The following is a 25,113-nucleotide window of genomic DNA, read 5'->3' on the forward strand; positions in this document are numbered from 1 at the left end:
GTGTGTGATTGAGCCTGTTTGTAAGTGAGATAGAACATGTGTGTGATTGAGAGCTTGTGTGTAAGTGAAATAGAGCATGTGTGTGATTGAAAGTCTTTGTGTAAGTAAGAGAGAGCGAGAGCATTGTGTGATTGAGAGAGATTGGCCAGAGAGATGACGTGTGTATGTGTGAGACTGATCAGGGAGATGACTGGTATGTGTGTGTGTGTGTGAGAGAGAGAGACTGGTTGGGGAGATGATTGGTGTGAGAGAGACAGAAACTGGTCTTGAGGGTATGACTGGTGTGTGTGTGTGTGAGAGAGAAGAGATTGGTTGTGGTCCCTAAGGAAGAGGACCGTGAGGACAGCTTCAGCAGCTACTGCTGCTTCTGGTGTGGCCTGCAAGGGAAAGGAGAACTGCTGGAGAGAGGGTAAGTAAAGGTGGCTTTTTAAGTTCATTTTTCTTGATTGACTACCATTTTAATTATTGGGTAGTATGTGATGTATCTGCTGTTTGAAATATTTTATTGGTGTTTGGTAAAGGTTTCAAAATTTGCTTGAATCTTTAATTATTGGATATTCTATTCATCAGCTGCTTTGAAATTATTTTATTAGCATGATTTTATAATTATGATTCATGATTTATATATCTTGATTTTATTGATTGTTTCATGAGGAATAGTGACATTTTTGTTTTTCCATTGTTACACTGTATAGAGTCTGGCGTGACACGTTTTACAGTTTAGTTTTTGTCTGCACATTTCTACTTATACTTTATGTGGCTTTATTCTGTATTTGATGAGGGTTTGTGTTCTGCATGCAAAGACTGAGATGAAGCATTCTTTTAGCATGTGGTTTCTCTGTAGGGATCTGTAGTAGCTTGGCCTGTTCTGTTTTCCTGATAGGAGGTGTATTGGTATTTTAGATTCTGGTGTAATATTTGTGGTATTCTTTTTCATAGGTGGGGGTTGTTATTCTTTGAGTTTTGGCAAATAGTACTGTGTTGATACGGGAGGACCATGCCGAAATATAGGGGTGTGTACATATATATGTAAATTATATATGTAAATGTAATTGGGTACCCATGGGCCAGTATGGAGAAAAATCCCCCGGGCCACTATTTTCCCTCAATCCGCCCCTGAGCTGGCCCATCCTTCCTGCCACCCCATGGACTATGGCACCCTAGGCGATTGCCTAGTCTGCCTAGTACTTCCACCAGCCCTGATCCCCATGGACAGGAAGAAGACCTCCACAAGGAGCAGCATCTGAAAAGCTCCCCAGAGCAAGCAGACCTCTGGAGTAGCCTAGAGTGCCAAACGTTTGAGGGCGGCAAAATCCAGCCGGTGCAAAGCCCAGAGGGGTGCTGCTGTTGCAGAGCCAACACTGCCACGGGAGTGCTGTGCGAGAGCCAACACCACCGGGGGGAGGGAGAAGGTGCATGACGGAAGGTTTGCCTAGAGCATTGAATACTTATGCATCTGCTCTGGGAGTCTCAATGCATGGATGAGATGATGGTGCAGATGTCCCCTGAGCACCAGTCTCTGCTGGGTGTTTGGTTGTTATATGATAGTTCATGGAAGTGTTGGAGAAATGTCTGACTTTCTTTCCTTGTATGACATACTTCCCACAGTTGCAAAATGCTGGTTCTCTGTGGGTACAAAGTGCCTCCACACTGGTGCTCTCATATGGGATCTAGCTGGGGTGGATGGTGAATAAGAAGGATATGCCTACCCAGAATAAAAACTCACACCTCCTCCAATAAAAAATAGACCACATTGCGTCTGTTCCATCTTCCTCATACTGAGGAACCATATGTTGTTATCCTCTCTCCTCGTTCACACCGAGGAACCATGTTAATGTTAATGTTACTGTTATTTCTCGTCTATCCTATTTAATTATTTACCCTCCTCCCAGTTTCTAATTCCCTGTTAAAATGTAATTTCCATACTTTACCAGTTTTGATGTAAACCGGCATGATGTCCACAACTAATGCCGGTATATAAAAATGTTTAAATAAAATAAATAAAAATAAGAAGGCAGAGGGTCAAGGTCATCTCTCTTGCCCTCAACACTAAGGTAGCATTTCTTCTTGTGCATGCCCTTGGCCAATGAGTTGCGTTTTAACTCTGTGAATACCTACTGGCGAGCCTACAGGCCCGTTGCATTCTCCTCAGTTACAATACTGGTAAAGTCACCATTTGATGATTCATCAAATCCCAAAAATGTCTCATCCAAATCACTGGATTCAAACATGTTTGCAAGAGGTGCCAGAGGTGCAAGAGGTACCAGGAAAAATATTGGAAACTATTCTCAAGACCAAAATCGTAGAGCATATACAAAGACATGGTTTAATGGAACACAGTCAGCATGGATTTACCCAAGGGAAGTCTTGCCTAACAAATCTGCTTCATTCTTTTGAAGGGGATAATAAACTTGTGGATAAAGGTGAACAGGTAGATGTAGTGTATTTGGATTTTTAGAAGGCGTTTGACAAAGTCCCTCATGAGAGTCATGGGATAGGAGGCGATGTCCTTTCGTGGAATACAAACTGGCTAAAAGACAGGAAACAGAGAGTAGGATTAAATGGTCAATTTTCTCAGTGGAAAAGGGTAAACAGTGGAGTGCCTCAGGGATCTGTACTTGGACCGGTGCTTTTCAATATATTTATAAATGATCTGGAAAGGAATACGACGAGTGAGGTATTCAGATTTGCAGATGATACAAAATTATTCAGAGTAGTTAAATCACAAGCAGATTGTGATACATTACAGGAGGACCATGCAAGACTGGAAGATTGGGCATCCAAATGGCAGATGAAATTTAACGTGGACAAGTGCAAGGTGTTGCATATAGGGAAAAATAAGCCTTGCTGTAGTTACACGATCTTAGGTTCCAAATTAAGAGCTACCACCCATGAAAAAGATCTGGGCGTCATAGTGGATAATACTTTGAAATCGTCGGCTCAGTGTGCTGCAGCAGTCAAAAAAGCAAACAGAATGTTAGGAATTATTAGGAAGGGAATGGTTAATAGAACAGAAGATGTCATAATGCCTCTGTATCGCTCCATGGTGAGACCGCACCTTGAATACTGTGTACAATTCTGGTCGCCGCATCTCAAAAAAGATATAATTGCGATGGAGAATGTTCAGGTTGTGGACCCCTGGACCGAGGGGGAGTTGGCGCCACCTGTGGGGTTGAGCCCCACAGGTCCCCACAGTCGACAGGTGAGGCCGTAGAGGAGCAGAGACCTGGCTGGAGCTTCACCACTACCAGCCCACATTCCCCTCAGGTTGAGCCCGGGGCCGGCTGGGCTTACATGGGGTCTCTGGAAATCCCGATGGAGTAGTGACACTAGCTGGAGCCAGGTGCAGGGTCCAGACACAGAAGAGGGTCGGAGTCCAAGCAAGAGTAAATGCTGGCAGCGAATCTCGAGGTCGGATATTCAGGATGAGGTTGAGGCAGACAGCGAATCTCATAGTCGTATCCACGCAAGGTCAGGGTCCAAAGACAGTCCAATCAGAAAACGGGTCAGGAGCTCGGGAATACCCTCTGAGGAGGATCAGGAGCAAGAGACAAGCAGCCAAGAATCCAAGATTAAATAGAAAAAGGTGCTGGTTGCTGAAGGGAGGGGCCATGGCAATTTCCTGCCACGGTCCCTATAAATCTCAGGAGGAAGGAGCCCGAGGCAGTGTGTGGCCGCACGTCAGGAGACAGCAGTGCCGGAGAGGCCGGCTGTGACTGCCCGGTGGGGAGCACAAGAGGGGCCACATCAGTAGAGGCTCCCTGACCACCAGTGTACCAGGGCCTGCCCGAGCCACGCCACGGCGCAGGTAAATATGAGACGCAGGTCGTGGGGGGACCGCAACTGGAGAATATAACAGAGAAGGTACAGAGAAGAGCAACCAAAATGATAAAGGGGATGGAACAGCTCCCCTATGAGGAAAGGCTGAAGAGGTTAGGGCTGTTTAGCTTGGATAAGAGGCGGCTGAGGGGGGATTATGATAGAGGTCTTTAAAATCATGAGAGTTCTTGAATGAGTAGATGTGAATCAGTTATTTACACTTTCGGATAATAGAAAGAATAGGGGGCACTCCATGAAGTTAGCATGTAGCACATTTAAGACTAATCGGAGAAAATTATTTTTCACTCAACGCACAATTAAGCTCTGGAATTTGTTGCCAGAGGATGTGGTTACTGCAGTTAGAGTAGCTGGGTTTAAAAAAGGTTTGGAAACATTCTTGGAGGAGAAGTCCATTAACTGCTATTAATCAAGTTGACTTAGGGAATGGCATCTACTATTATTGGCATCAGTAGCATGGGATCTTCTTGGTGTTTGGGTGCTTGCCAGGTTCTTGTGGCCTGGTTTGGCCTCTGTTGGAAACAGGATGCTGGGCTTGATGGACCCTTGGTCTGACCCAGCATGGCAATTTCTTATGCTCTTATGTTGTCATTCAGCTCTGGCTTTGAGCACTGGAAGGTGCAGGAACACAATAATGTGGCAAGAACGCCATAGCACATATCATCTTGGCTGGAGGATTGCAGGTTCTTTTGCCATTCTCCCATCGTTTGTCTCTTGAAAGCATGCTGTAGCAACACAACCAGTAAAGAACAGATCAGCAAAATAACATCTTGGAATTCCCCATCAGATGCTATATGCAATCCAATGCGGAGGGAGTGAGCAATTCAATAGCATTGCAAAGGCCAATGTTTGAGCTGCAGATGCTATGTCAACAAAAGAACTGGAAGATGTGATGTCCCTGCCAGGAAGACATCATGGACCCAACATTCAAAGACATCTGGTTATCTAAATTATCTGGATATTATCCGGCTAACTGAATCAGTGCTAGCTAACCGGATAAGTTATATCCGTGTAACATTAGACCTCCTATTGAGCTGGTCTAACTTATTTCATTAACTTAACCAGATAAGGCTGAATATAGGCACTTATCCAGTTATAATAACCAGATAAGTTGCCCACCTTGATCCACCCATTACGTGCCCCCAAAATAACTGGCTATCTACTTAACCGGATAAATACATCTTACTAAATGGTGGCCCCTGAACATAGCCGAATACTCAGTGGCTGCCACTTAGCCGGATAAGCCCTACTTGAATATCTATTCCCATGAGTGGAATCCAAAGTTAAAGGGTGGAATCAACATGCCTGAATACTGGACAAATCATTCCGCAAGGGCACTCCCTGCATGGGTTTGAATAGCGGGAGGCAGGGCTGGATGCATGGAAGACCTGGCAGCCTTCTGTCTACCTGCCAACTGCAGAGGAGGGAAGGGGAAAAATGAACACTGCATCTGTCCTGTGCCGTGGGTAGACTGGCCAGGCTTCGCCATCTCTAGGCATGTGCTTTAGTTTTAAATGAATGGGAACAATGAAATGAATAGGGGGCCAGTTTTTTTCTTTCAGGAGCTCCAAAACTAATTGAGAGGGGCCCCCAAGTGAAACAAATCCTATTTGTTTCATTTGTTTTGAACGGAATGATTTTTATAAGCCATTATAATCAAAGGACTCATAGAAATCATCAACGGCAGAGTAACAGGTGCACAGTTAGGAATTGATACAAAGTGTAGCGTAGGCAGCCAGCAGACATGGATAGGATGGACATGTTGTCAAAGAGACAACAAGTATGACGTATTGCAGCAAAGCAGTTTTCCAATCTGACCAATCACTGATCTTGAAGACTGAGCATGTCAGAGAATTCCTGTGCATTTTTTCTGAAGACATTGTCCGTGAAGGAGTGTGCTATTTGAGCTCTCTCTGAGTTCTAGGTTAAGTTTTACCCAACAAGTTTTTCGCTACTTCCCCTTTTGTGTGTCATTGTGCCAGTCACACAATATAGGAAAGTGAGTCAGCAGCACTGCATCAGAAGAGCTCTGTGAGAAAGAGCAGGCATGTGTTTGCTTGCTGTTCTTATTTTTACCTTTGTGGTGACTGGAGGCAGACTGGAGAGTTGCTGGTACTGCTTTTGTCTCTGCTTGGCAGTGGGCAGTGGGCCCAGCAAGGTGAGCACTGAGCGCAAGGCAGAGACTGAAGCATACCAGACTGTGTTGTGAAGCCTGTCAGTGTCAGAGAACTAGTGCATAGGCACATAGTGTGACACTTAGTACAGCAATGTCTCTATGTCCCCCCTCCCCCCCCCCCCCCACACACACACACACACAGTCAGTGGGCATTATGGTACCACTGTGAAATATTAAATCATTTAATTTTCACATCCCCAGTGACAGAATCAATTGTCAGGGATAGGAAAGGCAGAGCACAAAAAAGGAAATGTTTCCAAAATTGGCCAGAACTAGGAATTGGCATTCGGGATAAACGAAATAGTAAATGAGACGAAATGTTCTATTTCGTTTCATTTCGTTCTCAAAGCAAAATTATTGAAAAGCCGACAAAATTTAGTTGGTTTTCACGTTTTGTTTTGAAAACAAAAAAAAATTGATCCATTGAGCCTAGGACCAGGGCTGAAGCAGGGGCCTCGCCTAAGCATAGGCCGTGGTCCGATGCAGGTTCTGTAGCCTAGCCTGGATCGTGACACCGGGGTCTTGGCCTGGAGACCATGTCCTGACACTGGGGCTTCAGCCCAGACCTAAGCCCGACACTAAGACCTGATCCGGAGGCTTGGTCTTGATGCCTGGTCCTCGGTTTAATCTGGGGCTCATAACCTGGTCCAGAGACCGGGTAACAACATTGGTGCCTTGGCCTGGATCTATTCCCAACACAGGGACCTGCCCCAGATGCTGAGTCCCAATGCCTGGACCTAGGACCCATCCTCAGACATGATCTCTGGACCAGGCCATGGCATCACCTGGGCCCTGACCCTGGTTGAGACCCAGGTATCAGGTCCAGGCCTCAAAGCCTGAGTCTTTCCTAGGGCCTAGGCCAAAGTCCTGGCAACCTACCACAGCCTAGGCCTTTGCAAGGCCAGAGCTTCAGTGAAGCTTGGTACTGACGCCTAGGCCCAAGCTGAAGCCTCGGCCTTGCATAGGCCTAGGCCACTGTAGGTCGCCACAGCCATATGCAGTGTGCATAATGACGGTAACTATAATACTGGCACGTGGGCTCACGTGTGCAGATATGCCGGCTCGCACCCTGAGACATGTCCTTTTTACAAAATAAGCGTGAACATGCATGCATGGTATAAAATAGCCTGGCCACGTGTATATGTGTGTACAATTTTATATTGATGTGCACATTTGCACGTAAATACTTACGCATAGATTTCAGGTTAAAGTCCTGGAATGTCTATGTCCCGCCCATACCCCCAGTGCCATTGGGCAACCACTGTCACATGGTAGGGGCAAAGGTCAGCCGGTGCCAGCATCCGCCAGCCCTGGAGCAATAAATCAATCCTCGGCTCCCCAGTAGACCACCGGGTGTTTGTGGTGAATACTGGGGGGGGGGGGGGGGGGGGTATGGAGGGGGAACCGGGGGGTAGTGGGTGGGTCCACTGGTGGTGGGGGAGGGTCTCTTATTTTATTTTTATTTAAGCCAGGTTTTAAGTTCTTGGTACCTAAAAGGTTAAGGGGCTTTTTTGGTTTTTGTTGTTCCAAGGTATTTGTACTTTATTTAATCCCTTTATACTGCAACATCAGCTAACCACATGGAAGGAACAGAGGATCAGGTCTAGGTAGCAAACCTCATGTGTTCAGGGGGAGCATTTTCTACACTGAAAGGGACCTGGAGACTAGATTAAGCTCTTGGACGCTCAGTTACTCTCTGATAACTTGCAGCCCACTAACTCAAAGCAGAGCTGGTAGAGTAACTTTGGCCTGCAGCCCTGGACGAGATTTTGCTTCTCAGAATCCTCCCACACATCAGCTTATTCATTTTTTTCTCAACAGTTCATTTTCCAGGAAGTTTCAGCTGCAGAACACTTAGATTATTATAATTATTTTTTTTTCTTCCTCCAGGTTTCTCACCTACCAGCCCTCCTAAGACCCTTCAAATCTCCCTTCGCTAAGCAGAATAATAATTGAGAGTTGGGTGTTTTGCTTTGGCTTGAGGATTTTCTGGAGGTGCCTGCACAATATATTAGAGCAGGGTTTCCCAAACCCCTCCAGATTTTCAGGATATCCTCAGTGACTATGCATGAGATAAATTTGCATTCTATGGAGGACTCAGTATATGCAAATCTATGTCATGCATATTCACTGTGGATAATATCCTGAAAACTCAACTAGCTGTGCGGTCCCCAGGACGGGTTTGGGAAGGCCCTGTATTAGATCCTTTTCAAGGTGGTGCGTGAAAGGGCCGTGGAACTCAGATTCTCCTCGAACCTTTGACAGATTCACTTCGGTGTAGTTTGGACAAGAGTCATTTTGTATCTTTGACCCTTTGGCTATATCAGCTGCTTTTGCCGCCGTCTGCAATAAGACTTTGATTGAGTGGCTTTGCTCGATTGGGTTTGAAGCTCATTAGCCCAGTTTAATTTTTCTTGACAAAGCTTGGCGATAAAGCTCGGAGATAAGGTTTCCGTTTGGAAACCACTGAAGTCAGGCATGCCACAGGAGTCAGAATCCTCTGCTACTTTGTTCCACGTGTACCTACAACCATTTGGCAGACTTTTATACGTTATAAAACATATACCGCTCGGTATATGCTATAAATCTACACAGATGATATCCAATGTGTTATGTTTGGGAACGCTAGGAGAGCGATCCCAACTTGAGGGGCTTGAGTGCCCATGGGGCGAGAGAGTCCTCAAAAGATCTCCAAATGGTCTTACTCACGGTTCTCCGGAGTCTCTCTCGCTCAGGATCCTTACCTGGAAAGGATCCACACAGGAGCTCTCAGCTCTCCGATGTTCCTCTTTCAGGGTAGGAAGGGGGGCAGGAAAACTCTTCCTCCCAAGTCTTCTAACCAAAAAGTATTTTCCCAAAACTGAGTCCAGACGGTTCTTGCAGCCTGGACCTCCTGGAAGGTGCCATGGGGCAGGTCTTCCTTATCCTGAGTCCCACAAGGAAAGCTTTCCCCACGTGACCTCTCTCCAGGCAAAATTCAAGGTTCTCACAAGGCTTCTTACAGATAAAAAAATTCAGCAAAGGCTCAAAACAACCCAGAATGCGAACCCTACCAGCAAGTAAGTGGACTGGAGGGGCAGCCTCCCAATCTCTCTGCAGTGCCTGGGCCCAAAAAGAAGGCCTAAAAATAATTTAAAAAAAAAGGTAAAAACTCCTGCACCTCCTCTAACTCCAAAACGTAGGCAGCACTGCCCCCAAGCGCGCAGGGAGAGAGCTGCTTTTATAACCACCAGGGGGTGGCCATCCCAGCTCTGCAATTGTACCAGAGAGACGTCCTTCTGGAGTTCATAAGGCGTCATTTGTAGAAGCAGCAAGTCAAGGCGCGCTCGAAACTCTAATCGGGCCAGGGCGGGACTACTGCTGCATCTTTTCCTCCACAGGTCCTTAGTCTCGGATTGCATCTCTTGGTACGTGATGAATGTTTCCTTTCTAATTTATGTTCTGCCTTTTGTGACACTGCCGGAGGGGAATACGTTTTTTTCCCCCACAGACACAAAACGGGAGAAAGGCTTTAGGAAACAGGCCCCCTATATGTGGGGACTCGGATACAGTTGCAAGTCGCTGAGTTTCGGCGTAATGGAAGCCAGGATTGGCACCTGACCCGGGGAAATGATAAGGAGCAGCATTTATTTATTTATTTGTTTATTTATTTGCCGATATTCTGCTTTTCGAGCAATTCACAGCGGTTTGCATGCGGGTGCTGCAGGCATTTGGTAGTGCAGGTGGCAGGGGTGGCCAGCTGGAAAGCTGCAATCACGAACTAAAAGGACAAGATAACTAGCGTTTTACAGAAAATCGAGGGGGCGGGGAACACCCCCCATCCCGTAAAACAAGGCAATTTAACAGTATGCTGGCCCTGGAGATGGTGGTAAATTGTGCTTCGTTTCCAGCAATTATTTCAGGTTCCAGCTCGGCTCGGGTTCTGTCGCAGTTTCCTGGCCTTACCCTCGCTCCGTTCCCATTCTTACACGCCAAGGCAATACGACTGCGCTAAAATCGGACGTCCAAACCCGGCGCCCGTTTTTCCCAGCACGCGCCCATCCACCTCGTGGGCGCGTCCGGAAACGTGCGTCCAACCACTCCTTAACCTTGCGTGCTGGACTGGGCGCACTTTATTGCATCGGCCCCCACCGCTGCTTCTCTCTCTCTCTGGCATCCCCCAGAGGGGGTTTCCATGGCAATTCAGCTCGCACGGCTCCCTAATGGTCCCCTACTAACATTACCTTTCCTTACAATTATCATTATATTAATGATGCCCTGCTGCGATGGTGCCTTTCACACCTAACAGTGCTGAATCTGGCAGCAGCATTCACCTATTACATTCCTGCCTTTCTGTTGTTTTTTTCCTGAAACCATCCATATAAAAAAAAAAAAGTACTAATTAACTAGGAACACGTGTCAATGTCAAACAAATCTGAAGGAATTAGAAAGGAACATTAATTATGCCCTTTCACTTTGACTGCTCCTGCGTCGACTGCGTGGGGCAGACAAAGAGCCCTTTGTCAGGACACCCACATGGTAAGCAGGATGCCTGTACAGACCCACTTTGCATATCCATAGATCTATACATAGATCCACATATAGAAAACATACATTGTATGACAGGCTCTTCTGGATTCCGTCTTCTACTGTCAACACAGCCAGAGATTTAATCCCCAACGGCTTTTTCTTCCTTCACTCCCGCAGCTCAAATGGCTCTCCCCGGCTTCTTTTTCGCTCTCTTACGTTAATGAACCGCATCGAAAAGAGCAAAAAGTTTGTGGCTGCTCTGTTTCTTTGCCCTCCTCCCATTTTGTGAAAAACTGAACTTCAGTGGGGAAGACCCAGGAGCACGGGCTCCTGATCCTACTGGTATTAGGGGTCACTTGGATTTCTGATTTCGTTACCCGGGTTAAAAAAAAACAGAGAACTGCGTACGGACGGATGCCCAGCCCCTACCGAATCAGACCGAAGGTGCTCCCAGAACTCTTTCGGTGAAAGTTAAGAGAGTTTCACTACCCCTTCCCCACCAGGTCTCGCCAAATCATTCTGGAATCTGTAGTCCTTTGCCATCACTGTTGAATAGAGAAATGCCTTTGATTTGGGTTTTAGATTTCATTACTCTCCTTTGCATGTCTGAGCTCAAGGTGAGCTGAAGAAAACTGGGAGTTAAACCAGCAGATTTTGCCCTTCACTTTGATGACCACAGTGTTCTCAACAGACCTGGTTGGCCAATAAGTTAGTCGTTGTCTCAGCAGATCTTGCCCCTGTGGTGAGATTAGTTTGAGTAGATGCGTTAGCTGTGATGCTCCCCAATGGGAAAGGTTTGAATAAAAGCCCTGCACCCATGTGATACAGGGGACTCATTGAAATTTAGCTTTAGCCATTTAAGTGCTGGAGGAAACTGTAGAATAGGATTCCAAGAGTCGGAGTCTGGAAATTTGTTTCTTCACAGAGTGCTACCAGTGGGCCTAACCCAGGGCTTCCCAAACCTGTCCTGGGGGTAGGCCCTAAACCTGTTAAGGGTATCCACAATGAACAGGCCTGAGATAAATGTGTATGTTCAGAGTCTCCATGGATATGCAAATTTATGTTATGCATATTCATTGTGGCTATCCTGAAAACTTGACTGGCTGTGGGGTCCCCGGGAGAGATTTAGGAAGCCCTGGCCTAACTGCCTGACAGATACATTTCCAAGCGTGAACTCTTTCCTGCCTGGGGAAAAGGGTGCGTGCATGTGATGAGGCCCTTAAATTAGGTGTGGCTCTGAAGAGATTTTGGGTGGGTGGTAAAGCCCCAAATTTAATCTTTCGGAAAATTGGAAAATATCACTGTGTGCAGTACCAGCGAACCACCACAAGATGACATGTTAAATGGTTATAAACCCCTTACTACGATATATAACAGGAATGTTTGTAGATGAAGTCAATGAAGGGTTCTGGTCATGCAGTTCCTTTAAGAGGTTGGGAAGAAGATCCTTTTTTGGGGGGAGGGGGGTGTTTAAGAGAGTGTGTATAATCCTGCTTCAAGGTTTGGCAGGAAGAATCTCCACCATGGATTAAGGAAAAGCAGGAGCTGCCAGCAAGGCCGGTGAGCCATGCCCTGTCCCGCCCCTTCCTTTTAGAAGAGGGGCCCCACAGGGGCCTTTCCCCTGCAAGGGGGCAAGGCTCAAGGTCACAGGGAACTACCAGAGAACCTGGCATGAGTCTACACAAGGGAAGAGACTTTGGCAGAAGAGTTTGGTCAGTGGAGGGCCAAGGGAAGGAGAGGTACGTGAGAAGAGGACTGTAGCCAGGATGCCAGGGAACAGAGGGACTGTACCTAAGTTAAGGTGGTATTCTGATGCCTACAAATGAGTACCTGAAGTAACTGGAGTTAACTGTGGAGGTGTCCTAATTGAAGTGGGGGGTGAGTTATGGTACAGATGGAAGTGGAGAAGCACTAAAGTGATATGAGCAGTGAGCACCATATTGCTAAAGAAATAGAATTGTGAGGATGGTAGAGTCTTGGGAGAATTGGTAGTAATTGTTTGTGGTTTGATGCAACTGGTTAATAACTGGTAACTGAGGTTTTGGTATAAAGCTATATCTCGGCTGTGAAAGCTTGAGAACTCTGTTTAACTAAATACCTCCTTCTACCCTTTGCTACCTCATAAATATTCCCCATGCTGGTTATCCACAAAATAAACATTTTCATATGGTTTTGGAATTTACCCAGTATGGACTTTATTTGGAGCACCATTGGAGATCTAGCACCGGCAAACTGATGAGTGAGTACCGGGGTTTATTGACCCAAACCTGAGAGACTGGTACGCAGGGCCAGATCCCCTCACCAACTAGTTACATGCAGCTCAGACGACGTTGAAGGAGGAGAGATAGAGGCTACCTCACTCATGCCTAAGAAGATTTTTAGTGAAGGTTGTGCCTAGGAAGATTTTTTCTTCAGTGTGTGTGTGTATGGTGGGGGGGGGGGGTCTTGGAGGAAGAAGACTACTGTTACGTCCGGTTACGCCCCGGCATCCCAGGGACAGCTTGGGCGATGTCAATCGCCACCTTGAACCTGGAATCACTTAGGCGCGCACGCACAAGGGCGTGCTTTGTACACGTCATGGCAGGAACCTCAGGGGCGTACCCTCCGGATGACGAAAGCATGATGCCGTACTTAAACCAACTAGCCCTCTACACCAACGAGTTAGCAAGGAGTTTCATCGTTGCTGAATCCACTCTACACTGGAGTTCCTATTACGGACTTCCCTCTGGGTAATTGAACACTTTGGGTACCCGTTCCTCAGGGGCCCTTCCTCATTCTCAGCTATCCGTTCCTCAGAGGGCCTTGCTACCCTGGGAACGCTCCTGTTCTACAATTGAACTTCTCATGGACCTCCACCTGGGAGTACTTCTCAGACTTCTACAAGTCATGCATTCACTGAAGCCTTCCTGCGGGTTTCCCCGTATCCCGGGCCACTACCGCTCCTGCTTCGGTGAAGCCTATTACTGCATAGCCTGAGCTACTGGATATCCATACTACAGCTTCCAGTTCTAGTTCCAGGTTCTACATCTCAGTCATCTCATCTCTGTGCAGACTCCTCAGAATACCCCGCTCCACAGGCCACTACCGGAGCTGCACCCCTGAGATCATCCATACCTACGGAGGGAACATATCGGCATACCCTGCACTGTGGGCCACTACCAGATCATCAGCTGTGGTATCCCATTGATATACCTTCTTGCTCAAGTACTGTGTTTACTAATAATCCCGCTTCGCGGGTTCTACTTTCTCTCCTCATAACTATAGCCTTGTCATATGCTGCTGAGACCACGCCTGTTGCTGGTGAGGCTCACAGGGCTCCTCCTTGTGGGCGGAGAGCACGCTCATCTCAACCCAAGGGTTCACATCTAACCAGAATCATAACAACTATCCACTAGAAGAGAGATCAGTAGAGTTCCTATCTGGCATAGAAAGTCAGGAAGAAACTCATCCAAATGCCGGAAGCTGGTGAGAGAGAGCAGGATGGCTACCTTTGTGAACATGTACTGAGGAGCGGCCCGGTTGAGGAGGGGGGGTCCCTGCCTTAGCGAGCAGACCTGTCCGAGAGAGATTAAAACTGCTGAAAGAGATTGAGAATAACTTCTACGTTTTGTGGGCTTGTTTGCAGTGGGTTGCACCATTCACTAGTGCACCAGTATTTGTGGACTTTGAGTTGCCCATCTTCACTACCAGTATTTTATTTATTTATTTTTAATTTTTATATACCGACCTTCTTGCATAAAATGCAAATATTTTGTATAGTGTATATATATATATATATATATATATATATATAATATAATATAATATATACATAAAATCAAATACCAGTAGAAGAACCCTTATGATTTGAACAGTCCTAGAGTCCTACTGGTGTTTTGGACATTGACCAGACTGATAGTGGAGTAGCCCCTATATGAGAAAACCCTAAAGATATTAAAAAGAAGATTCCGCCCCATGCACACACATGTAGGAACCCTCAGGAGGTCATGGGGCCTTCACTGGTCCTGGAGCCTCTGAGTGAGTCCCTTTGCCCAAAAGCTGATCGGGATGGGGGCTACATAAGCATTGCAATATGCCAACACTACATTAAACAAATAGATATAAAAATAAGAAAAACCACAGAAACTTGTTGAAGTAATCCTTTGGATTAGTCATCTAATGCAGCCTCATTAACCAACCTGCCCACTGCATGGAATTCGAGCTATTTCACATTCGCCTTGGATGTGTCCTCAGAACCTCAATGGTCTTAAGGTCATGTAAATCTCCCAGGAGCTCAGTAATTAATTTGTGGGAAGTCTACAAGTTTTCAAAAGATGGTGTATTTCAGTATAGCTACCAACGCTTAGCATTTGTTGAGATGCAAAGTTAAGTGCCTGTGAAACAAAGATTCTTTCAATTATAATTTTGGACTGTGATGTGTGTTGCCATTTTCCACTTGTCCAGAATGTCTGCTCTCAATCCTTAATCATCAAGACTAAATGAAATATACTCATTTATCATGTCAGTATCCCTGCTAGACACACGCAGCACTGTACAAATACATGTAAGAGACAGTTCCTGCTTTGCGGAGTCTATAATCTCATCAGGGCACAGAATAAGAGGTTTCAGGCAATTAATGTGTTGCAGTAAACATGGTTGAAATCAGCAAGTCTTAGACCTGGAAAAAAAAACAGGTTTTAAGATGTAAAAGCAACCTAAAAAAAGCTGGGGTTTTAGGCGGGACTTGAATATGACCAGCATATTCTCCAACTCAGGGAGGCTGCTCCAGGCAAAAAGCACAGAGTAGAGTTGGCAATGGAAGAAAAGGAGACAGCTAAGGTCTGCTTGCCTGATAAACATAAGGTCACCTGGAGGGATGTAGGGGAAGTTAAGTGGGGAAAAATCAGTAGGAACTGCAAAGTGAACGCACTTGTAAGCGTGCGGTAGAAGCTTGAGCCATATACAGAAGTGAAAGGGAAGCCGAGGCAGTGACTAGAGAAGTGGGGTTACACGGTCATTGTGGCACCGGAGGAAGACCCGACGTGGAGCTGAATTTTGAACAGACTAGTGCCGAGAAATAGTTCAGCAGGAGACCTGTAAGGAGCAGGCTGCAGTACTCTAACATAAGAGAGAGGATAAGAGCTTTGCTAGTGTGTTCAGAAGGAAAAAGAGATTAAATTTGGTGACGTGCCAAGGCAAGAAATGACATGTTGCAGCAGTATATTGGCTATGTCTATTCGAAAGAGTACAGTCAAAGATGACCCCCAAGGTTGGAGGCTGAGAAGACTGGAGGATTGCTTTCAGCCCATGCATGTCAGAATAACATAGCAGAGAGGAGTGGTTAGAGCAGCCGGCTCAGAGCCAGGGTTCAAATAGCACTTCTCCAAAATCACTTTGCTCTCCATTGCCACAGATACCAATTTAGATTATAAGCTTTCCGTGCACTCTTACGAGGCTGCAACTTGCCTTGAGCAGGGACTTGGAAAGTCAAGTAATTAAATCCAGAGCACAGCAGATAAGGACCAATTGACCAACCCAATTGTTTCCCATCTCTACAGGTTCAGCTAACAATATTTTTGCTAGTTTATACTGAAAACATGTTTTTTTGTTACACTGCTGAGTGCATCCATTCTCTCGGGTCAGCATTCCTGGCCCCATTTGTATGAAACGGAGGACGTCATTCTTTCTTTGACTGGCTTGCTGCTGGAGGAACGAAGTGGATGATCCTTCTTTAAGGCACGGTTGCAATCCTTGTGTCCAGTTCCCTAAAATGAGTTTCAAATGCCTTCCAATCGTGCATGTGAATAGAGCAGCATGGCTGCCATCTAGGTTCACTTGGATTATGTATAAACAAAGGTCGACACTCAACAGGCAAGTTGTAAGTGAGACTTTTTAATTGCACTAACCTGATACATTTGTGACTTGCTTTTGCAAGCTGCAAATGCTTTTGAATTGCAACCCAGCCCCATTTCAAGGAAGGTAAGGCAAGCTACTAAAGATTCCTCTTTAAACTATTCTCTGATCACTTCCTCCTGCAGCTGCCAGCTTTATGAATGATCCTCTTTGCAGTATGATTAGAGAACAAAATTACGACACGGATACTAATGGGCTTATGCAAGAAAGTATAATGTGCACACAGAGGCCCGTTTACATGCCTTAAAAACGGCACGATCAGTCAGGTCCCCAGAGAGATTTTTGATAGTTTTGCTGGTGATTGACCAATTAAGAGTGAATAGTGACTGCTGCTACTGGAGGTTGCCTTCCCTAAAACCAGAGACAACCAGCTGTGTCTTCTATGCTGTTTTTGAATGGTTTGGAAGAACTGGTTTTTGAAGAACTTGGGTAACAGTTTTTGCAGAGTTTTTTTTTTAGGGCAGCAGGTTTTGCTACCCTTCCCCAGCAGTTTGGAGGCTTAAATTACAACAGGGATATCCTACCCTTCAAGGGGAAGGATTGTTGGACATGGATGCTGGGACAGGGGAGAGAAGAGCTGCAAAGAGGAGAGGACCATGGCCTTTATTACTTGGATTTTTCTCATGGGGTTTTTGATTTTCACCGTTCTTGCTTGGATTTTGATTTACAAAGTAAAGTACATTTTTGTTGAACCAGTTTGGACTCAGAGACTCGTCCTTCCCTTGGATGCTGAGTGGAGAGGATACTGTTTGTGGGTGGGTTTTTTTTTTTTCCTTCTGTCTCCTTTGGCCCCTCCTGTAAAAGCGAAGAGGAGCAGTGGTTTGGGACTGGATGGCATTGGCCACAGGCCAAGGGCCCAGGACGTTAAGCTTCTCCCCTCCGCCAGAGGAACCCTGGCATTGTAGCCCCCTGGATGCAGCACTCCACACAAACAGGGCTTCCGCTACACATAAATAAGATGACACGAGGAGGCCAGCCTGACGGCTCAGTGACAATGCTGCATGCTGCCGGGTGCGTCTGGTTCCCAAGTTAGAAGCCTCCTCCAGTTTTCCACACTTTCATGGATGTCTACGCTGTTGCAGATTTTGGTATCATCTGCAAAAAAAGGGCAAACCTTTCTTGATAGTCCTTCCACAATATTGTACTAAAAATTGTTGTAGCAGAACTGGACTGAGACTCAGTCCCTGTGGCACACCACTGATGACCACCACCCTCTCCTGGAAGTGAACTCCATTTATTTACTACTAATCTTTCTTGTCTCTCACTTAACCACTTTTCAACCCAGGCAGTTACTTTGGATACATACCTAGGGTGCTCGGTTTGTTTATAAGTCATCTAGGCTGAACAGTGTGTCAAAGGCTTTGCTGAAATCAAGTAAACTACATCTTGCGTTCTCTCCTGATTTAACTCTCTGTGTCATCCAGCCAAAGAAATTGATTAGGTTTGTCTAATAAGACCTACCTCTGGTAAAAACCACGCTGCCTTGGTTCCTGGATTCCAGAAACTGCACAATGCTCTCTTTTAGCAGAGATTCCATTATTTTACTCACCACTGAAGATTAACTGGTCTGTAGTTGTCAGATTTTACCTATCCTTTCGAACCATTCCAAGTTAAAGGCAGAATCCATCAAGACACCCAAGTTTTTAACTGAGGAGAGTAAATCATCCCATTTATTAAATGAGACCTCAACCATTTTTTCACTGAATGTACTCAATTCACAGTTAAGCTCTGGAATTCTTTACCAGAGGATGTGGTTAAGGCAGTTAGCATAGCTGAGTTTAAAAAAGGTTTGGACAAGTTCCTGGAGGAGAAGTCAATACACTATTATTAACCAAGTAAACTTAAGAAATAGCCGCTACCTATCACTGTACTTAATGTTTGGGATCTTGCCAGGTACTCGTGACCTGGTTTGACTACTGTTGGAAGCAGGATACTGAGCTTGATGGACCCTCGGTCTGACCCAGTATGGCAATTTCTTATGTTCTTATGTTGTTATTCTTACAGTTCTAATCCAAAATACCTAAGTTTTTCTGATATTCAATTTGAAGTTGCTCTGTCTTATTTATTAAAAACCTCAGAAAGACTCAAATTAAGAACGTGGTCTTCTCCCAAGGAGCAGAGAATCTGGATTCATCAGCATAAATCTGGAAATAAATCCAAGTTTCTGAATGATATTACATAAAGGGCATATAAAAATATTGGGATAATATAGCGACCAAGGGGAATTCTGATCAACTCTGCACCCATTTTTTCTTGATCTTGACAGATTGTCTGCTATTTTTATCTGCATTTCTTTAGATTGCTCGCTCTAATAAAATGGAGAAATCAACCAAATCAAAAGCAGAGGAGAAATCTAACAGAACTAAAAATTCTGACGATCCCTTGTACAACATTCGATGCATCTCATTTCACAGTGGCATTCGAAAGGTCTTGATGCTGAAACCTGCCCTGAAGATTTGCTGTTTTGTGTAGATCTCCTGATTCTTCCAGAAAACCTTGGACTCGGGATGGCACCACCTATTCTATAGCCTTAGCCAAAGACCAGATGCTGCGAACTAACCTCACAATCCGCTACCCTTACCTCCAGCCCCGGGCTGGCCGCCGAGGCTGCGAAGCACCACCACCTCCTCCTCACGTGGCGAGGATGCTACCAATTCCAGCGCACTGTGCCTCCTCCTAGGTGCATGCGTGCACCGCGTTGCCACCTTTAAAGGAAGCCTCATCTCAAAAAAGATATAATTGCGATGGAGAAGGTACAGAGAAGGGCTACCAAAATGATAAAGGGGATGGAACAGCTCCCCTACGAGGAAAGGCTGAAGAGGTTAGGGCTGTTCAGCTTGGAGAAGAGACGGCTGAGGGGGGATATGATAGAGGTCTTTAAGATCATGAGAGGTCTAGAACAGGTAGATGTGAATCGGTTATTTACTCTTTCGGATAGTAGAAGGACTAGAGGGCATTCCATGAATTTAGCATGGGGCACATTTAAAACTAATCGGAGAAAGTTCTTTTTCACTCAATGCACAATTAAACTCTGGAATTTGTTGCCAGAGGATGTGGTTAGTACAGTTAGTATAGCTGGGTTTAAAAAAGGTTTGGATAAGTTCTTGGAAGAGAAGTCCATTACCTGCTATTAATTAAGTTGACCATGAAAATAGCCACTGCTATTACTAGCAACAGTAACATGGAATAGACTTAGTTTTTTGGGTACTTGCCAGATATTTGTGTCTTCGATTGGCCACTGTTGGAAACAGGATGCTGGGCTTGATGGACCCTTGGTCTGACCCAGTATGGCATGTTCTTATGTTCTTAAGCATGGCGGAAAAGTCCCTGCGGCCCCTAGAGATGGCATCATCAATACTCCCCTATATAAGGGTAGCCTCCCAGCAGCAATATGCCACAGCAACAGGTCCCACTACTCCATGTAGGGCGTGTTGTTACCATGTCTTGTCCTCAGCTCAGGCTTTTCTTCAGCATCTCTTCTTCAGTCCTACATGGTTTTCAGTTTTCCTTGCCTTCTCTGCTTCTCCTTGACTGAACCCGACCTTCCTATCTGTCCGTCCTTCCCTTCGGACAGATACCTGGATTGCCCTCGGCCTGACCTCAGAATACACTTGACCGCTACCTGCCACTAACCCCTGCCTGCCACTGGACACGCCCGATCTCCACCTGCCTGTGACCCTGCCTTCCGAGGACCACGTCTTCTGCCACCAGCAGAGACCTCACCTAAGATCTGCCGGCCCTGGCACCCAAAGGCTCCATCCAAGGGGAGCGAGGACTGGCACGGGCGAAGCTCTAGCTGGGCCTCTGCTTCATCTGGGTTCTGCCTGCTGGCGATTGGAACCTGCAGGGCTCCTCCCGCCTCAGCCCTAAGGGTCCACAAACGTGAGACCAGAGGTTTGAAACTGGTTTATAATATTCACAGCAGGATAGGTCCAGGGAGGGCTTCTTCAGAACAGGTCCCACCAGAGATGACTTTAGACAGTCAGACGTGCTACCCTGCTAAATAGAGGCGTTCTTGACTTCTCAGAGCCTTTCAAGCACAATTCAAGCCCCCCTCTTAAGTACCCGGAACGAGATAAGGTTCAATAAAAAAAAAATAAGAGGCTTTCATCCTACCTTGTAGGCTTTTAAATTTTTGATGACACCGGGTTAAAACTCCAAAAAAAAAATTAACACCGATGCAAATCCTGATGCAAAAGATGGACATTTGGCATTATCCAGGGTGATGAGTGGGGATGAGCAGAAATACTATTTTCTTGTTTCTACCTTGTCTCTTTTCTGCATAAAACTCATTGCCATCTCCCAGTTGTATTTTATTTTTACTTTTCCTGGAAATGTTTGGAACCTACAGCAATTAGCTGAGCAAACGTTTGAGCTCCTTTTCCTGGAATCAACTGGCTTGGAGTCAAAGCTTTGCTTTTTTTTTTTTTTTTTTTTCCTTTTCCTCTCCTAAGTGGTGGGTTTTGAAGGGCTAAGAAGATAAAGATAGCCACAACCGATGGCCTTCTTGCAGTGTCACTCGGACGCAGGCGAGACCCCACTCTCTGATCAGTGCAAATTGCAGTGTGCGAAGCACGGCAGGGTTTCAAAAGTGGCCTTGAAGAATGGCACACAAACAAAACCCCATTCAGTGCCACCGATCAATCTATCAGGATGTCCGTTTCATGCAGAAGCACTGCCTGGTGCTTGAAGCTCTGCAGAGGAAGAGCGGGAGCTGTGTTAGGAATCTGCTGGTGGTAGCAGCACTGGAAAAGAAGGCCTTCCTTAGAGAGTGCAGGTGTGGAGCAGAAACACTGGGGAAATGCCACCAGCCAAGCCTGCACTGGAAGTTAGTTCACATTCCTGTCAAGGGATTCAGATTCAAGGGACTTTACTGGCCTGATCATTTGTGCAGGCAGTTCAAAGATAATATAGCAAAGGGCCGATTTTTAAAAAATATACATGGGTCCCTTTGAAAATTCGGGAGCCAGCTCGGTTATCACCGCCAAGCTTTGCACATCTGCTTTGTAGCAGGAACACAATCCGTGCCATAAAGCAAGCCTGGGAATTTCGGACTGAAATCCCCGTGTGTTGATTTCTGGCCTCATCCCTTTGTGGAATAAGTAAACGGAGCATCTTTTTACAATCAGGGTGGTGGTGGGGGGGGGGGGGGGGGGGGGCGCGTGTTTTCAGCCCATGCCGATAATTTACCTGCATAAATATTGGACAGAACGGGCCCCAGGACTGATCCGTCGGGCCTTTCTTTGGAGGGAGCTCCATTTACCATTGCCTTCATCCGTTTTGTAACCCGGCCAGTGCACCTTGAGGGCCCACACCCAGTCTGCTCAGTTTATTTGTGAGCCTCCTCTGTGGGACAGCGTGTAAAGCGGTACCGTCGTCTCAGTATATCACATCCAGTGACCTGTTAGGGCTCATGTAATCCCACACTTTGGGTAATGGGTTTGGATTAAAAATTTCATACAATCAGGGGGAGGGGGGGCTATAAACATTTACCAGATTAGCAAGCTGCAAAATTACAATAAGGTCCTCATCTGACTATCCTTCCAAAATGAGTCTGAAACCGCCCACTGACCCCTTCCAGGGCAGACTCCAGCTTTCTTTAATGTTTCTCTCACCTGCCAGCGCAGGACGCAGCAGCAAAAAAAATTCAGACGTAACAGCAAGCAGCAGGAGGACTACGAGACAGCACGGGCTCAGGGTCCCCCTAGTGGCTCCTCCTTCACATAGAAACATAGAAATGACGGCAGAAGAAGACCGAATGGCCCATCCAGTCTGCCCAGCAAGCCTCACACATTTTTTCTCTCATTCTTATCTGTTACTCTTAGCTCCTTGTTCTATTCCCCTTCCACCCCCACCATTAATGTAGAGAGCAGTGATGGAGCTGCATGCAAGTGAAATATCTAGCTTGATTAGTTAGGGGTAGTAGGGGCAGTAACCGCCGCGATAAGCAAGCTACACCCATGCTTATTTGTTTTACCTAGACTATGTTGTACAGCTCTTGTTGGTTTTTTTTTTTTGTTTTTTTGTTTTGTTTTTTTTTCTTCTCCCCTGCTGTAGAAGCAGAGAGCCATGCTGGATATGCATTGAAAGTGAAGTATCAGGCACATTTGGTTGGGGTAGTAACCGCCGTAACAAGCCAGCTACTCCTCGCTTTGTGATTGCGAATCCTTTTTTTTCTTCACCCCAGTCGTTGAAGCTATGCAGGATATGCGTGAAGCATCAGGTTTTTTTTTTTGTTTTTTTTCCCCCTGCCCTTGAAGCAGAGAGCTATGCTGGAAATGCGTGATGTATCAGTCTTTCTCCCATGCCGATGCAGGAGAGAACCATGCTGGATATGCATGGAAAGTGAAGTATCAGGCACATTTGGTTTGGGGTAGTAACTGCCGTAACAAGCCAGCTACTCCCCGCGTTTTGAGTGCGAACCCTTTTTCTTCTCCTTTGCCGTTGTAGCAGAGAGCTCTGCTGGATGTGTGAAGTATCAGTTATTCTTCTCCCCTGTCATTGAAGCAGAGAGCTATGCTGTATATGCATTGAAAGTGAAGTATCAGGCATATTTGGTTTGGGGTAGTAACCGCCGTAACAAGCCAGCTACTCCCCTCTTTATGAGTGCAAATCCTTTTTTCCATTACCTCTTGCTGTTGAAGCTTAGAGCGATGTAGGAGTCACAGTAAGCATGTGTATGTTTATTTAGTAAGGGTATTGTGTCAATAGCCATCATTCTGGCGAGTCACCCACTCTTCATTGGCGGCCTCTTGACTTTATGGATCCGCAGTGTTTATCCCACGCCCCTTTGAAGTCTTTCACAGTTCTGGTCTTCACCACTTCCTCCGGAAGGGCATTCCAGGCATCCACCACCCTCTCCGTGAAGAAATACTTCCTGACATTGGTTCTGAATCTTCCTCCCTGGAGCCTCAAATCGTGACCCCTGGTTCTGCTGATTATTTTCCTACGGAAGAGGTTTGTCGTTGTTTTTGGATCATTAAAACCTTTCAAGTATCTGAAAGTCTGTATCATATCACCTCTGCTCCTCCTCTCCTCCAGGGTGTACATATTTAGATTCTTCAATCTCTCCTCGTACGTCATCCTATGAAGATCCTCCACCTTCCTGGTCGCCCTTCTCTGTACCGCTTCCATCTTGTCTTTGTCTTTTTGTAGATACGGTCTCCAGAACTGAACACAGTACTCCAGGTGAGGCCTCACCAAGGACCTGTACAAGGGAATAATCACTTCCCTTTTCTTACTTGATATTCCTCTCTCTATGCAGCCCAGCATTCTTCTGGCTTTTGCTATCGCCTTGTCGCATTGTTTCGCTGTCTTCACATCATTAGACACTATCACCCCAAGGTCCCTCTCCTGCTCCGTGCTCATCAGCCTTTCCCCCCCCATCGAGTACAGTTCATTCGGATTTCCACTCCCCATATGCATGACTTTGCACTTCTTGGCATTGAATCTCAGCTGCCATATCTTCGACCACTCTTCCAGTTTCCTTAGATCCCGTCTCATTCTCTCCACTCCTTCCGGCGTGTCCACTCTGTTGCAGATCTTAGTGTCATCCGCAAAAAGACAAACCTTACCTTCTATCCCGTCTGCAATGTCGCTCACAAAGATATTGAACAGGACCGGTCCCAACACCGATCCTTGCGGCACACCACTTAAAACCGCTCTCTCTTCAGAGAAGGCTCCATTTACCATCACACATTGTTTTCTGTCCGTCAACCAATTTGCAATCCAGGTCACCACATCGGCACTCACTCCCAAGCTTCTCGTTTTATTCACCAGTCTCCTGTGCGGAACCGTATCAAAAGCTTTGCTGAAATCCAAGTAGATGACATCTAGTGCTCTTCCTTGATCCAATTCCTTGGTTACCCAGTCAAAAAAGTCAATCAAATTTGTCTGACAGGATCTTCCCCTGGTGAATCCATGCTGCCTCTGGTCCATCAATTCTCCAGACTGTAGATAGTTGACTATTCTCTCTTTCAGCAGTGACTCCATTACTTTTCCCACCACCGAAGTGAGGCTAACCGGTCTGTAGTTGCCTGCCTCTTCCCTGTTCCCACTCTTGTGAAGCGGGACCACCACCGCTCTTCTCCAATCACTCGGCACCACTCCCGTTTCTAGGGATCTATTGAACAGGTCACACAGCGGACCCGCCAGAACATCTCTGAGCTCCCTCAATATCCTTGGATGAATCCCATCAGGCCCCATGGCTTTGTCCACTTTCAGGTTCTTTAGTTCTTCCCACACATTTTCTACTGTAAAAGGATTTTCATCTATTCCCCTTCTCTCCAGTTTCTTGTTGTTTAGAGATGGTCCTTCTTCAGGGTCTTCTTTAGTGAACACAGAGCTGAAGTATTCGTTTAATATTTCTGCCATTTCTTCGTCTCTCTCTACACATTGATCATTACCACCTTTCAATTTCACTATACCACTTTGGACCTTTCTCTTTTCGCTGATGTATCTGAAAAATGTTTTGTCACCATTTTTTATCTCCTTGGCAATCCTCTCTTCCGCTTGACTCTTTGCCAACTTGATTAATTTCTTTGTCTCCCTCAGTTGATACAAATATTCTTCTTTGTGCTCCTCCCTTTGGGATCCTTTATATTTCTTGAATGCTGTTCTTTTAGCTTTAATTTTGTCAGCCACCTCCATTGAGAACCAGATAGGTTTCAGTTTTCTTTTGCTTTTCTTTACATTTCTAA

Source organism: Rhinatrema bivittatum, chromosome 2, assembly GCF_901001135.1.
Source record: "Rhinatrema bivittatum chromosome 2, aRhiBiv1.1, whole genome shotgun sequence".
Lineage (NCBI taxonomy): Eukaryota > Metazoa > Chordata > Amphibia > Gymnophiona > Rhinatrematidae > Rhinatrema > Rhinatrema bivittatum.